The following is a 14,659-nucleotide window of genomic DNA, read 5'->3' as shown; positions in this document are numbered from 1 at the left end:
ACGTGATATTTGATCTCATGTGTATGACATTTCACTTAACATTACATTCTCAAGTTGCATACATTTGCCTATGAATGCCTCCACTTTATCTTTATGTCAGAGTAGTACTCCACTGTGTATAAATGCCATATTTTCTTTCTGTTCATCTTTTTTTATTGAGTTTATTGGTACAATCTAGGTCTACAGTACAGTTACATTCATTAATGGGATCTTGTACCTTTACATGACAGGTCTTGGTTCTCATTTTTTCCCCTTGTCCTTGCCCTCCCTTTACCCCCTCCTTCCTCCCCATTTACAAACTCTTTATTTCCATTTTTACATTTTTTCATATTTTTTCTTTTCCCTTATATATAAATGCCCCCAATTAAACAAATATTAAATAACACGAAAAACCAAATAAGCACTAATACAATTATCCTTTCATCTCTTAACAGACATACATGCTGTTTCCCAGATCTAGCTATTATAAACCGTGCTGCTCTAAACATGGATGTACCTGTATCCTTTTAGTGTGATGACTTTAACTATCTTGGAAGGATACCTAAAAGGAGGATAGCTGGGTCAAATGGATTTTGTATTTTTAGGTTTTTGAGGAATCGCCACACTGATTTCCATAGAGGTATTAGTTTACATTCCCACCGAAAGTTTAGAATGGTTCCTTTTTCTCCACATCCTCGTCAGCGTTTGTTACTATTTGATTTTCTTACGATACCCACTCTTTCTGGAGTGAAATGGTAGCTTAGTGTAATTTTAATTTGCATTTCTCTAATGGCCAGAGATGTTGAACATTTTTTCATGTATTTGTTAGTCATTTGTACTTCTGAGAAGTCTCTTCATTTTGGTTGCCCAATTTTTGATTGAGTTTTTATTTGGGATATCTAATTTTTGAGTTCTTTATGTATTCTAGATGTTAGTCCTCTGTCCATGGAATACTTGGCAAAGTTTTTCCCCGTTACATAGGCTTTCTCTTCAGTCTGTTGGTTGTTTCCTCTGCCATGCAGAAGCCTTTTTTTTGGGGGGATACTGGGGATTGAACTCAGAATCTTGCATTTGCGAGGCAGACAGCGGTGCCACTGAGCTAAATCCCCAGCCCCTGTGCAGAAGTCTTTTAATTTGATGTGATCCCATTTGTTGGTTCTCTGTAATATTTCTTGTGCTATTGGAGTTCCATTCAGAAAGTCCTTGCCTATGTCTATGTCTTCAAGAGTTTTACCTATTTTATCCTCTAGGTGATTAAATATTTCTGGTTTAACATTTAAATCTTTGATCCATGATGAGATATGTGGGTGAGACTCAATATCCTGCATGTGGATGTACAGTTTTTCCAGCACCACTTTTTAAAAAGGCCATCTTCCCTCCAGTGTATGTATTTTTTTTTCTTTTTTTTTTTGGTACCAGGGATTGAACTCGGGTCCTTGTGTTTTTGCTATTTTGAATCTCTGCTGGTTCCACTTGAATTTTAGGATTATTTTCTCTATTATGTGAGAGAAGTGAAGTTGGAGTTTGATTGAGATTGCATTAAATCTGTAGATCAGTTTTGGAAGTATAGCAGTTTTCATTATATTGTGTCTACTTATCCAGAATAGGAGATACCTATCTGTTTTCTGGTGTCCTCCTTGATCTACTTTTTGTGATGCAATTTTTTTTTTTTTTTTTTTTTTTTTTTTTTTTTTTGGTACCAGGGATCAAACTCAGGACCTTTTGCTTGCAAGGCAGGCAGTGGAACCACTGAGCTAAATTCCCGGACCCTTAGTGATGTAATTTTATTGTAGGAATCTTTCACTTCCTTGGTTTGGTCCTAAGTATTTAACTTTTCTTGATGCTATTGTGAACAGTGTTATTTTCCTAATTTCTTTCTCTGTGAGTTCACTATTAGTGTACAGGAACACTATTGATTTTTGTGTGTTTATTTTGTATCCTGCTACACTGCTGAATTTGGATATCAACTCTAGAAATCTTTTGGTGGAGTTTTGAGTGTCTTGTAAGTAGAGGATAATGTAATCTGCACACGAGACTGATTTTATCCTTTCCTATACATATCCCAATCTTTTGCCTGATTCCTCTGGGTAATGTTGAACGGGATGATAATATTGGGCATCCTTGTCTTCTTGTTCCTGATTTTAGAGAGAAAACTTTCAGTTTTTCCCTATTTAATACGATATTGTTAATAGGTTTGTCCTAAGTAGCTTTTACCAGATAGAGATAAGGTACTTCTATATTTATTTTCTTCAGGTTTTTTTTTTATTTTCCCATCATGAATGGCTGTTGAATTTTATCAAAGGCTTTCTCTACATCTTTTGAGATGATCAGTTGACTTCTGTCCTTGCTTCTGTTTATGTGACATATTTCATTTATTGATTTGTGTATGCTTTAATACTAAATTTTCTCAGTTTAAATTGTTGCTGCGGGTTCTATTTCCTGACTGGGGTTCATGCCGATCCAGACTTGGTAATGGGCGTGGTCCTAGGAGTCAGGCTGAAGGACTGGATGTTGGGATTAGTTTAGCTATGACTCCTGGAAGTGTTGAGATCTTCAGCAGCAAATGGGGTGCCAGTAATCTAATTCATCCCAACTAGTCATGACATGCAGATCCCAATCAACAAATCTTTCTGTGCTTGATGTGGTGAAGTACCAACTTCGGCAAGTGCCTTAGAATCCCAAGCAACTGTTGCACTTGACTTTTACGGAAGCAGTGGTGATTAACAATGATGTCTCACAAAACTAATATCAAATGGATATCGAAATAGGTAAGTACTTAAATTCTACATTCCACAGTATGTTGTGCATCCTATGTGGACAGGGTTCAATTCTAATACCCTCGGAGTGAAGCATCCACATTCATCTGCCAGGGTACCAATTTTCTCCCTTTTTCAATGATTCGGAGGTAGCAAGGCAGACGTCCCTGACAACTTGAGTCACCTGACAGTGTAACCATCCAGAAAGATGAGTGCCACCTATCTGAGGGTCACTATCGTGACTCCCACTTCATACTGTTGATATGCCTTTTTCACTCAGTGGTCCTTGTGGAAAGAGGCGATCATCTGTTCTACCTTGGGAGGAAGCGTAGCTAATCAGCTCTTATTAATTAGTCACTAATAGGTACTACATACTAACGACTGTTTTCATTAAGTGGTGGCAGTGCTAATTGGTGGGGCATAATGAATCCCTCCCTAATTACAAAGAAACACTGCTCCATTCCTCTGTAGCTTATCTGGTACAGATGAGGGGCTACCAAGGGAAAGGTGGAACAGGCACAGGATGGCAGGGTCTAATTTATTTTTTAACCTGCCTTCAAGAAATTGTTTAATTAATATGGGTTCAGCACATCTGAAGTCTTGAACAGGTGCAAACACACACTTGTAACCAGTTGTGTAATCGACCTCAGTGGAATGAGCTAGGGCTGAGCATGAAGACCTCACTTAGCATTTGTTCACCTCCAACCTGTGGTTGCAAAAGCCCCGTTCATTTTAGTGCCAGATTCCCCAAGTCTCTCTGAAAGGCATATCATGTTGGGATAAGTTGAGATTCAGGGTCATTGGGCAAACATTGATCAATAGATCCATTTCCACTTACTACACACCAGACATAATTGCTGCTCTCTGTATTTGGTTTGTTTTTGTAGCCTTCTGTTCTGGTTTGTGTCTAGATGTTCTCCCAAAGCCTTGTGCAGTCATAGATGGGTCTTTTTCAGAGGTGGCTGGATTTAGAGTGTGTGATGGTGGAAAGAATTCATGGTGCAATGCTAGGCTCAAGGGCCCTAGGAGTAAGGATGTGAGTGCTACCCACCCTTAGTAGCCTGGATAAGATGTAAGGGATAGAAAGAGCTGTAGTTGTCCCTTGTTACTTTGCTATTTTCTATTTGCCATGAACTGTTTCTCTTCTGTGATGCCTGTCTCCTGTCTAGCATGCAACCCTGTCTTGGAGCCAGCTGATTATGGACTGAAACCTCTCCAAACTGTGACTTAAATGAATCTTTGTTCTGCGAACTTTGAGTGTTGGGTATTTTGTGTCAGCAATGAGAAAAGTAACAAATATATCTTCTTAAAAATGTGGGGATCATGTAGATGTTGTACATGGCTGTGGTTAGATAGATCTCCTGGTTCCGATCTCAATTCCAGGGTTGCAGGAGCAATAGGAGCTTCAGGAACAGCACTCTAGTTCAGAGGTTGGTAAACAACTGCACAGAGCCAAGCGAACCTGTGACCTATTTTTGTGAATAAATATTTTTGTGTTCTTGTAGCACAGCCACACACATCTCTGTATGGTCCATGCTGCATTCACGCTTCCATGGCAGAATTGAGTAGCTGTGTCAGAGACTATATAATGGGCAAAGCTGAAACTGTTGCCATCCTGGCTCTGTTCTGAGAGAATATTCTGACCCTTATCAAAAGTCCAGTCCGTTGTATATTTTTCAGATTTTTTTTTTGGTAAGGTTGTAGACATTGTTCTAGTAAAAAAGTGGTTTCTTTATTTATAATTTGGATTTCTCATGTGAGAGAAACTGTATGATGTTTAAGCTTGTGTGTAGACCTTTCTCAAATGTAAAGGGAATCAAGAGATGGAGGAGGGGGAGGGAGGACAGGGAAAGGGGACGACAATTAAGATGTGTTATGTATGTGGACCAACTCCACATGAAAAATGTAAACATTGTGTACTGCAAACATGTACCACTATAAATAAACAAAGGTGTTTTCAAGGAATCCATATTCTAGTAGTGTACAAGAACACTTATAATGTATGTAAATTCCTTCCACATTGAAATTTTTCCTTATGTGAGATCTGATTTTTTTAAAAAAAGTGCTTCCAAATACTTTTTATTTTCTTGCATAGTAGATTGGGATTGAGACTTATGTCTGATTTCCTCATATTTGCTATCATAGCACCTTGTTTCAGTTGCCAGGTATCTATTAATTTATAAGATTACTGGAATGCAAGCTCCATAAGACAGAATCTTAACATTTCTTCTTCATGCATTTACACAGTCTAGAACCCGGAATATGCTATATGTGCAATATATAGTGTATTTTATGGACCCTAAGAAACCATCAGTTTTAAGCTGTACCATTATTTTATATGCCAGTAAGAAATTAAAAGCACTGCCAATAAATGACTAACACATGCTGAGATATTGTTTATTAAAAGACGCAGTCTTATTTCAATTGTTAAAATGTTAAGCAATACAAACTTTCAAACCCCTGGAATGGTTCATTGTCAAGTAAGCAGGAGAACTGATGATCTTACAGCGACGATTTTCAAGGCTTAGCTACAAGTTGTCCTTCTGTATGAGCTCAGGGGGACAAAGCCAATTTCAACTAGTGTGGCTGTCCGTTGACCATACCTCTTGGGAAACTTGTCCCCCAGTCTGTAGAAACTTAGACTGACATTGCAGTTTAGAATGTAATTATATACTGCCTTTTATTGATCACCATTGTTTTTAGTAAAGCAGAAGTCTTCCCTCCACAACCAAATTATGAACCCTTTGAGCACAGGAAATGTCTTTTAAAAAATCATGTTTTCTTCCCAGTGTTTTCCCTTTGCATTATTCAGAAAAGAGAACATGGCAATTGAAGGCCTAGTACAGTTAAATATTAAGTATAGAGAAAATGTAAGAATGCTTTCATACAGATGAGTGAGAGACCAGCAAAGATGAACGGATCGAAAAACTGTGTGGGAAGGGCAATGTACTGAAAAGATAAAGGAGGACAGTGGCTCCAGAGCGTGCTGGAGTTAGTTTCTTCAGCCCAGTAGCAGGGAAAATCTTCTAAGGGGCAAGGAAAGGCCCAGATCTAGGGGAAATGGACAGGGAAAAGTGAGCCCTGCTCCTCTTTCTTTGCCTCTTCTTGCTATTTTACTTTCTTGTATCCATTTCCATCTTCTTCCCTCAGCCGCCCAAGCTTTTGACAGGTGCGTCTAATTAAGACATCCGTTTTTTTTTTTTGGTTACGGGGAATCACACTCCGGACCTTGCGCTTGCAAGGTAGGCGGTGGCACCACTGAGCTAAATCCCCAGCCCTCATTTTCTTGCTTTGAACATATTCTTATCACTATAAGGAGACAGAGCTGGTAATGTAGCAAAGAAGGAACCTGTAACTTATGGATCATTTCTTTTTTTATCTGCTAGGGTCTTCACAGCCTTGTCATTTAGCCATAGTTACCTTTCTTAAAGGTTTTAGATACTTATGTGTCGTCATGAAGGCATGAACCAGTAAAGTTGTCATGCAGACTTGGGTCTGTCTGTATCCAGAAACCCTAACACAGCCTTACTTTTTATATCACGTTGCCTTTCAATAGAGTATATTGCCTTCTGATTATGAAAAGTTCATGCTGTTGTGTATTGCTATACTTAATATATAGGTACTTTTCAATATTTAAGAGACTTTTGTATGATTTAGGACATTTTTTTATGTTTACACAATTAACATGTTTGGAGGAAAAATTGAAAATAGGGATAAACAAAATAAAGAAAATGAAAGTTTATGCATCATCCCATGTGCTACGACTTTAAAATTTACTAGGATGAAAAAAAATCTCCTTTCAATATAGAGTATTTTAAGCAAGAATACACACATGCTTATTCAGAGACAAATGCTTGGATGTGGACTAATAAGTCTGTGGCCTAGCATTTTGTCCTTGGGCCAGTGTATTAGTTTTAGGCTTTCTTGGGTGGGAGCTGTGGTTTATTTTCTTTCCTATTGAACAAATGGACTAAAAGGTCAAGTTTAATTATAATGAGTGTCCCTTTCTGTTTATACATCACTGCAGACCTAATTGTAGGCTGGTGTCCCTGCTGTGGCCTAAGTGGTCATTAGCTTGCTGATAACGGCCTGTTCTTGTCAACAAGGCCTCATTAACGTTGTTGTTTTTTCCTTCTTCCCCAGCTAATGGTTGTAAGGGTTTGAACTTGTGATTGAGGGTACGCTGGCTCACAGGGCTAAGGGAAACTTGGGCATTTGGTTCTGTGGTCAAACTCAAGGAACCCTTGGCTCAGGTAAGTGATGCTAGCAGGGATGATCCGCACTGGTGCTGCAGTGTTGGGATGTGTTGCAGCCGGAGGAACCGACCTGTAGGTCTGCACTCTGGGGTCTGAGATTCTCACCCCAGCTCTGTAGCTCTGTGTGACTTACTTCCAGGCAGTCAGTTCTTTCCGTTGCTCTGTTTCCTCCCCTGACAGTAAGAGGGCTCTACTAAATTATTAGTGATGTAACTTTTTGCTGTAAAAATAATTTTGCCTGCTGTTGTAGTGTTGTTTTTTGGTATCAGTGATTTTATCTTCTTAGGTCTTACACTAGAGGGCAGTGGTGCACTAGTAAATAAACTAGGAACCTACGGGTACTGTATTCTGCAGAAAGCCATGGGCATCGGGATTAGGAAGGGACTTTATAGTCTCCTCCTAAAGATACAGGAAGCTGCTCTCCATTAGCCTGCATTGGTACTCACCCTGTCCTTTTTGAATATTTCCATTGGGAACTTTGCTACTTCACAAAGCAGTCCTGTCTTTTGTTAGTTTTAGTTATTAGAAAGTTCTCTTTTCAATGAAAGAAGAATATGCTTAAATGGCTTTTACTCACTGGTTCCTCAGCACTGCAGAAAACTGTACTTCCTTTCTTGCAAAGGGACTCCAAATAGATTATATAACGGTACTACTGAATAACTCTACTTTCCATTTGTTGGCAGTTTGTAATCAGAGGCTCTAAATTTATTGTGTCAGATACTCTACCAGGGTGTCTTACTTATATTATTGCATTTACTCTTTTTGAAAATCTTGGAGGGAGATTTCATCTTCATTTATCCAAGTTTTCCTGAGGCTCAGACCAAAACCACATATCTAGGACACAGTGAAGGTGGGATTTGAACAGAAGTCTGTTCGATTAAAATTCCCTGCTATTGTCTGCAACACAACACCTCCTTTTGTAGCTGGGAAGACTTGAGACCCAGAGAAGGCAAACAACTTCATATAGCTGAATAGAAAAAGAGGAGACCTAGGTTCTACATGTTCAGTGTTCTTTGTAGTACAGCATAGTGCCCTTTAGCACCGCTGTCACTAATTTCCCAAGTTCCTCTTTTCTATGTATTAAATGTTCCCATTTTTCTTCATCATTATTGTAACATTATTCACTAACATTATTCACTAACATCATTACTGTTTTTCTTCCTATCTTGTCATGTTCTCTGAGCTTGCTTTTAGTTTGCAGTGTGCTTCACAAATTATAAAGTTCAGAAGTCAAGACAGGGCTCTGTCTGAACAGGACAGAGAAGACAGATTTATTTCCTGTCACTGGGGCTTGATCTTCCAATAACATTGTCTAAGGTTGCATTAATACTTTAAAATAATGTTGGCTCTTTCAAGCATAATGCCAACAATACTTGTTCCTGCTAATTTTATTTTAATTTATATGAAATGTAAGAACAAAACAAAGTGATTCTGTTATGGTCTTTTGATTACAAGGAAAACCCTCCTGATTGAATGAGGAGAATTGCTGAATTGACGAGAGCAAACTGGCCTCTCAAGATATTTGAGGGCATAAATATGAAAATATTAGTTTCTGGAATGACGACTAGATTTACGTTATAAGCCAATGGTCCATTTCCATGTTTGTTTTTGCTTTCTTGTCTATGGCCATACCACCCTGAAGGTACCCGATCTTGTCTGTTTTTGCTTTCTATTTTAAAAGCTTGCTACTGGTGTGTAGTGGACATTTATCACCATTTTCTTTAATTTTTCATAGCGTGACCTTGACATCCCCTTAAGGCAGCACACATCCCTGGAGGGGCCATTGACCAAGGGGTCCTCCCTTCTCTAGCTTGGGCAGGTGAAGTGGTGCTCTCTGTGCCAGGACTGGAGATCTGGGTTCCTGTCACAGGAGGGACAACAGTAGAGGCTGTTCTTCCCGATGACTCTAATTCCCCACGCAGTCTGTCTGTTGGATCCTCTTGTAGCCCAAATCTTCAGAACTTCAGGACTTCAGTGTTTCCTTTGATCTGTGAATCAGTTGCCATGCCATTCTGGTAACAGACCTGTATATGTATATAGTCATTCCTTCATGTCCCCGGAAGGTGTGGACATCTAAATCCACAGATGCTCAAGTTCCTTATATAAAATGGTATAGTATTTTGTATATAATCCACACATATCTGTATGTTTAAAATCATCTCTAGGTTGTGTGTAATACTTGGTACAAATGCAAGTGTTATATAAACGGTTGTTATATTATTTTGTCTAGGGAATAATGACAAGAAAAAAAAAATCTATAAATGTTTAGTATAGACACGTTTTTTTCCCCCAAAGATGGTTGATCTATGGTTGGTTGAATTAATGGATGCAGAGCTTGTAGATGAAGAGAGCCATTGTGCATGTGTGTGTGTGTGTGTGTGTGTGTGTGTGTGAAACTTTTAAAATCAGAATCAGTTTCTGATAATTATGACTGAAATAATTCTCAATCATACATTGACTTTTGGAATATATTGAGTGTTTTTGAAACAGCTATATCAGAAAATTCTATTTCAACATGCAACAGAATATCTAATCTGCCCAACAGAGTCTGTCAGTCTAATATTTCATATCTATTGTAGAACCTGTTTTCTGATAGTTTTAAAAGTATACTTGCCACAACTAATGCAAGAAATGTATTTTGAAAACCAACGATGAGAAACATTTTGTAAATTGACCTCACGAAGGGCAACTGCTAGTCAATAAAAATCAATGTTGATATTCAATATTGAATTTTTAGAATGCAAATAATTTTATCTGTTTTAGCCATTTAAAATCGGGTGAATTTAAGTTTTTCCAAAAGAGAACTCTTTTCATGTTTTCAATCAAATACTAATGCATTTGGAAATTTATTAATGTACAATTTTACTGGCAATAGTATACATTTGATTTAGGCAGCATTTTCTATACCAGAAGCCTAAACCCCCAGAGCAACAGAATTTTATCAGTTCTGTTTCTTTTACTGTGTTCTCATGTACGCACTGGGCATCTCTTTCCATGTTGTAAAATTTCAAATTCATTCTTAATTTTATTCCTTTCTGAGTTTCAAATTTACATTCTCAGCTTTGGGCAGGAAATACTTCCTGTATTGTTCTAAGGGTACAGTTTGATGTGGCATTCTCCAACCAAATTATTTATCTCAAAGGGCAGTATTAGAATACTGCTTGCTACATCAAATCTTCTCTTTGATAGTTGGTCTAGGGTGGCAATTTCTCCCTGGTTGCAGTGCAAAAAAGCAAGCTCCTCCCAAGTCACTGATTAGCTCTGCTTTCATGGACCCCTTGAATTTGGGGGTGGGGGTTGTGATCGCAAGAAAGATTCAGCCTAAAATCATGGAACACTCTAGCTCACTCGTGATCTTCTACCTCTGAGGCTTAAAACTTGGAGTTACTTTAAAACTCTCTGTCCCTCATTCCATGCATCTAGAACAGCCCTCAGAAAGTGTACATCAGTTATATCTCTTACAAACTGGGAAAGAATAGCGGGTAAATGTCAGCTGTCCAGAGGATTTGGGGATAGAATTTGAAGAGACCCTGCAGCCCTCACATTACTGATCTCTTGATAAAATCAGCTACTTTTATCCCACATCTGTTCTATCCTTTACTTTCTTACTATAATTATTTTACCTGGATTAACTTTTCATTATCACTCATCTAATGATTAAAATGATCATGTAGTCCATTTCCTTGTCTTTAGATCAGAGATTCTCAAACTTGACCATGCATGAACTTTCCCCAGAGCACATGACAACACAGATTTCTGGGTCTCACTGCCAAAGTTTCAGACTCAGTAAGTCTGAGGTGTCGTCTGAGACTGCGCATTTCTGACATGTTCTCCCACGCTGTTGCTATCTGCTGGTGGTCTGGGGGACACATTTTGAGAACCACTGATCTCAACTTCTCCCCTGATCCATACTACACCCCGGGCCTAGGGTACAGCCCTTTGAGGGCTTCTCAGAGGTTTTCATTGAACCTTCATTACTCATTGACTTTGATTTTAGCTTTCAAATGCCCTGGCTACTATTCAAGATCTTGAATAATGTAAAATCAACTGCCTCTTTCATTTTCTGATATTTCTTCCCAGTCCTGTAATACTTTTCTCTTCCTTCTCTCATCTTTACTTATCAATGATCAACTTGTTGTCCAGGGCTCTATTTAAATGATGCCCATCTTGGGAAGACTTGCCTGACGGTTTGTCTCAGCTGTTAAGGCAGAGCTTTCCCTCTTTTATTCTCTTACGAGGTTTGTGACACAATGCTTTTAATTATTAGCGTAGTTATTTTTATCTTTTCTATGGGAAACTCCGAACCGAGGAGCAAGAACCTGAGGGTTCATCTTTTGTATTTCACGTGGAAAGTATTTGTTTTACTAGCTATTACATAGAGATTTTGGGGTTTGGAACAGGAAGGTTGAATATTGTAACGAAATACTAGTATAATTTTCCTTAGGTCACATTTTAAAAAAATAATAACATTGCTCACCTTCATTAATGTGAATGAAATATTTCACAAAATATAAAATAAGATATTAAGACATAAAAACTCCAAATGATCTCATCATACCACAGGATTTCAACTGAACAGTAATTTTTGTTTCTTTTGGTTATTGCTGAGGTTTATTAATTAAATATTATGACCAATTTATGGACCAAATTATATAGGTGGTAATCTGTCATGGAAGTGACCCTACATTTGCCAATTTAGAAATAATTATATAAGGTATTTTTATATAAAAAGGAATAAAATTGACTACAAACTTTTTATATTATTAATAGATGCATGGATAAAGGCATTTTCTATCAAATGTATTTAGAAGATTCTAGACTAATCTATGTTAAATCTTATTGAACTGTAGGAATTTTCAGATCCATCTGTGTCATCTTTATTTTATTTTTTTTTTGAGACAGGGTCTCACTATGTAGTTGAGACTGACCTGGAACTCACTATGTAGCCCATGCTGGTCTCGAACTCACAGCGATTCTCCTGCCTCAGCCTCCCGAGTGCTGGGATTACAGGCTTGTGACACCAGTCCTGGCCTATTTTTACTTTTGAGACAGAGTCTCCAGTTGCTAAATTGTCTAGGCTGGGCTTTAACTTGTCAGAGTGCTGGGATTACAGCCACGTACACCCATGTCTGGCTTAATTATTTTCTTCAAACTTTGCAGACCGGTGCACAATATTAACTTCCTTTGCATCCCACTTCAGGCAGCAAGGTCAGAAACTCTGTGTCTGCAGGTGTTGCAGTTGGGATGACCAGAAGCCCATACGCAAGTGGACACTGCAAGCATTAGCTATGCATATACCTTCAGTCAGTGTTGAAAGCAAGGCCCAGTGTCACATCTCTGAGGACCCATTTGGTGGAGTAAATTTGCAATTTTCGCCTGTGCCTCCAAGTCCCCGACCAAGAGCTTTGTTGAGACCAGGCTGTGGAGGTTGCTAGACAAAAACCCAGCTGATCGCTGCATTTGCCTCCCATTAGCTCCTGTTGCCATTGACAGGTTCTTCTCAGTCTCATTGCCCGAGCTGGATCCAGATGCTGGACAGAACTTCAGCAAGATGTCTCCTTCTGCAAGTCTTTCTGGAATATACTATGTTGTATTTATTTAGGGTAATTTAAAGCCAGCTGCTGATTACTGGTTATGACAGGGTTACATCAAGGATTGGAAACTAAGATTTCTTTGCCTTGTAGTTTCTTTGTGAGGCCTTGGCAGTATCTGTTTCTGGTATTATTACATGCATTTATTTACAGAGGCGATAGGGGGTGGCTATGTGGATTGATACTAATAGAGTATGTGTGACTCTTGCTAGTCTTTTTCTGTGAGTTTTCTGGATGATTAACTCTGTACCTCATATAATTCTGTCTCTTTTCTGACTACCAATATGTAGGGTGATGCTTTTGATATATTGAGAGCCTTCAATTAAAAAGGCAGAGCAGAGGGTATCTTTCCAAAAGAATTAAAAGAATCACATCACAGTGATATATGCACACCTATGTTTATAGCGGCACAGTTTGTAATAGCTATAACTTGGAAACAGCCCATTTGCCCATCAGATGGAGACTGGATAAAGAAAATGTGGTTTTTCTATATAATGGAATACTACTCAGCCATAAAGAATGAGAAATTAGAGTCATTCATTGGAAAATGGATACATATTGAAGATATACTCCTAAGTGAAATAAATAAGTCACATATGTAAATACCGAATAGTTTCTCTGATATGAATAAAGTATAATAGTACATAAGATAATGATATAATGGACAATGTGAAATAGGAAGAAAGGGGCTAAAGGTGTAGGGAAAGTAGGAAGGGTAGGGGAAAGCTAATAAGGGAAAAGAAAAAAATGAGAAAGTGAAAAAATGGAAATAAAGTATTTGTAAATAGGAAAGGGAGGAGGGGGTGAAGAGAGGGCAGGGTAAGGGGAAAAATGAGAAGCAAGACCTGTCATGTAAAGGTACACGATCCCAATGATGAATGTAACTGTACTCTATACCTAAAATGTACCGATAAACTCAATGAGAAAGAAAAAGGCAGAGCAAAGTCTCTTTGATGTCTGTACCTTCAACCAGTCCCTTGGCAAAATTATTTCTTTTCACTTTTCTTTTGGTACCAGGGATCGAACTCAGGACCTTGCGCTTGTGAAGCAGGCAGTGGGACCACTGAGCTAAATCCCTGGCCCCTCTTCTCACTTTTTAATCTTCCAGGATCGTCTTAGATGTTAACTTGCTTCTAGCTTGGGTCTTGGGATTTATGTTACACTTATGTTTAAATACTGTCCGGTGAAGTATTGTCTGGGTACTCAGGCATGATGTACAGGGGATGAACATCCCTAATCTGCAAATTTAAAATCTGAAATGCTTTAAAATCTAAAATTTTTTGAGTGCCAACAGGATTTCATGAGTGGAAGTTTCCAGACCTGACCTCATGTGACAGGTTGCAGTCAGAATACAGTTGCACTGAGTATGTACATAAAACATAAACAAATTTGTGTTTAGTCTCCATCCCCAAGATCTCTCATCAGGTGTAAGCAAATATTCCAAAATCTAAAACAAAAACAAAAACTAAACTCCAAAAGACTTCTAGACCCAAGAATCTTAGATAAAGAACTGGAAACTTGTACTACCTCTTTCTAAAAAATGTTGATTCATAATATTTGCATATATATCTTTTTAAATTCTTAATTTTGTGTTTTGTTGGGCTTCAAGATTTTCTTTGTGCAGGTGTCCAGACAACTACCATGTTGGGTTCATTTGTCTCAGTTATTGAGCTAAGGAGTATTTGCTAAAGCCTTGTCATTATTTCTTTTGATTTAGAGATGAAGTCCTTTTTCCTTTGTGTTCTAACTGCTTTTACCTATTGCCTTATGGATTAATTTTTGATGCATAGGGGTTAAATGTGTAGTGTGCACACTTTGTTTTTGTTTGATGCAAAGTGACCCAATATATTTGAGACGAGTATAGATGAGCATCACAGCTACAGTATGAGTTTTCAGACTGAGCAGGTGAGGAAGAAAAATCCATCTGTATTTCATTTTCTTTAAGTATTTTGTAAAGTTCAAATTATTTATTTAATGTCCACCAATCTCGAGATCTCATGCACTTTGTTCCAGTTTTCTTTTTTTTCCCATTGTTTGTTTATTTATTTATTTTTTCCTGTACCGGGGATTGAACTTG

This window comes from Fukomys damarensis, unplaced genomic scaffold (assembly GCF_012274545.1).
Source record: "Fukomys damarensis isolate Sample0158 unplaced genomic scaffold, DMR_v1.0_HiC HiC_scaffold_10, whole genome shotgun sequence".
In the NCBI taxonomy this organism is placed as follows: Eukaryota; Metazoa; Chordata; class Mammalia; order Rodentia; family Bathyergidae; genus Fukomys; species Fukomys damarensis.
Note: the sequence above shows the minus strand (reverse complement) of the source record.